General features: G+C 39.1%; 1 non-coding gene across 1 annotated transcript; it reads right to left on the bottom strand.

The window, feature by feature from the left end:
* Window positions 1-1,005: 1,005 nt before the first annotated feature.
* Window positions 1,006-1,076, bottom strand: TRNAG-GCC (transfer RNA glycine (anticodon GCC)). The gene has a single exon. It is a non-coding gene; the product is annotated as a tRNA-Gly (tRNA).
* Between the last annotated feature and the right edge of the window lie 255 nt (window positions 1,077-1,331).

Below are 1,331 nucleotides of genomic sequence, written 5' to 3'. Positions count from 1 at the left end.
AAGCTCAGCTCTAAGTCTTCATATCTGCAAGTTCATTACTGCTAAACAAATTGATAAAGGCATTTAAATAGATTCTGACTTTTTAGCTCACATGATTATCCTATTAAATCTCAGAAAAAAGTCAGTACAGCTTTCACCAACGGCAATATTGGACAATAAAAAAATATATACTTTCTTTCCTATATAAGCACCTAAAAAAGTTCCGCACAATTTTCAAACAATAGAAACCAAAAGGCCCTACTAATAGCTGTATGTTCTATCCGAAACACTATATATAAAGTTTAAAGTAAACATATTGCTAACCTTGGTTTACAAATGTTAATTAATTCTAATTATGAACAAATATGTTCCCTGTTTATTATAAGCATTACTTCATCGCTGAAATTAGCATTTTTTATTCTTGGTTCTAAATGTCGTTGCAATCTTTGAGGCATAAATATAAATCAACATTACAAACACATTTCGATAAATGTGTTCGCGAACTTTCCCCATTATTTTTTACAGTAAAGCTCTGCCTCAACTAGTAGTCCTTCGCAATTAATCTGTTAGATCATGCCTGCCATAGCTTGCATGCACCGCTTTAGTTTTGTTACATAGCTTTCATTATTGCCCACTAACCAATACGGCTCATGTCACATCCTTCAATAATGGCGTTATTTAGGTAAAAGGGTGATATGTAGGTATTTGAATGAATGAGAATAAAAATATATTGACTTTAATACACAATGTTGCACAAGCGTTAGCAGTAAACGAAATTACAAACAATTTATTAACTTGTGCCGAAACGAAAGAATCAACCTTGCTGTAACGTTCCGATGTTACCTGGACGTTAAGGAGCCCCAGGTGATCGAAATAAATGGGCAGTTCTCTAACACGCCTTCCTCACAGCCCACGTGCCGCATCGGGACATTACACGGCTTGCGTGCCTTCGCTGTTGCGTTGTGCTTGGTAAGCGTGTTATTGAAAGCTGCGCTTGACGTTTTTAAAAATAAAAACAAAAAAGAGTGCGTCGGCTGGGAATCGAACCCGGGCCACCCGCGTGGCAGGCGAGTATTCAACCACTGAACCACCGACGCCGACTTTTTTTCTTTATTGCCTGGCTTTGACACAGAAAATTGCACATAACAAACAATCAACAAAAGACAAACGCTATGTACACCCGACTCGAAGTCAGCCAGCATGAGTCTGGATTCGTCAACTTAAAATTCACGCAGTGTACAGAGTGGCTCTAGTCTTGAGAGCCACTCCGGAGGCTCCGCTGCGGCCTTCTGAATGGCCAGAAACATGTCCATACTTTCTCGAAAGTAGATTCGGGCAGGTCTTGCGTCTCT

Source organism: Amblyomma americanum, chromosome 4 (assembly GCF_052857255.1).
Source record: "Amblyomma americanum isolate KBUSLIRL-KWMA chromosome 4, ASM5285725v1, whole genome shotgun sequence".
Taxonomy (NCBI): domain Eukaryota; kingdom Metazoa; phylum Arthropoda; class Arachnida; order Ixodida; family Ixodidae; genus Amblyomma; species Amblyomma americanum.
The sequence above is the reverse complement of the archived record's forward strand: the minus strand, read 5'-3'. Positions and strand labels throughout refer to the sequence as shown.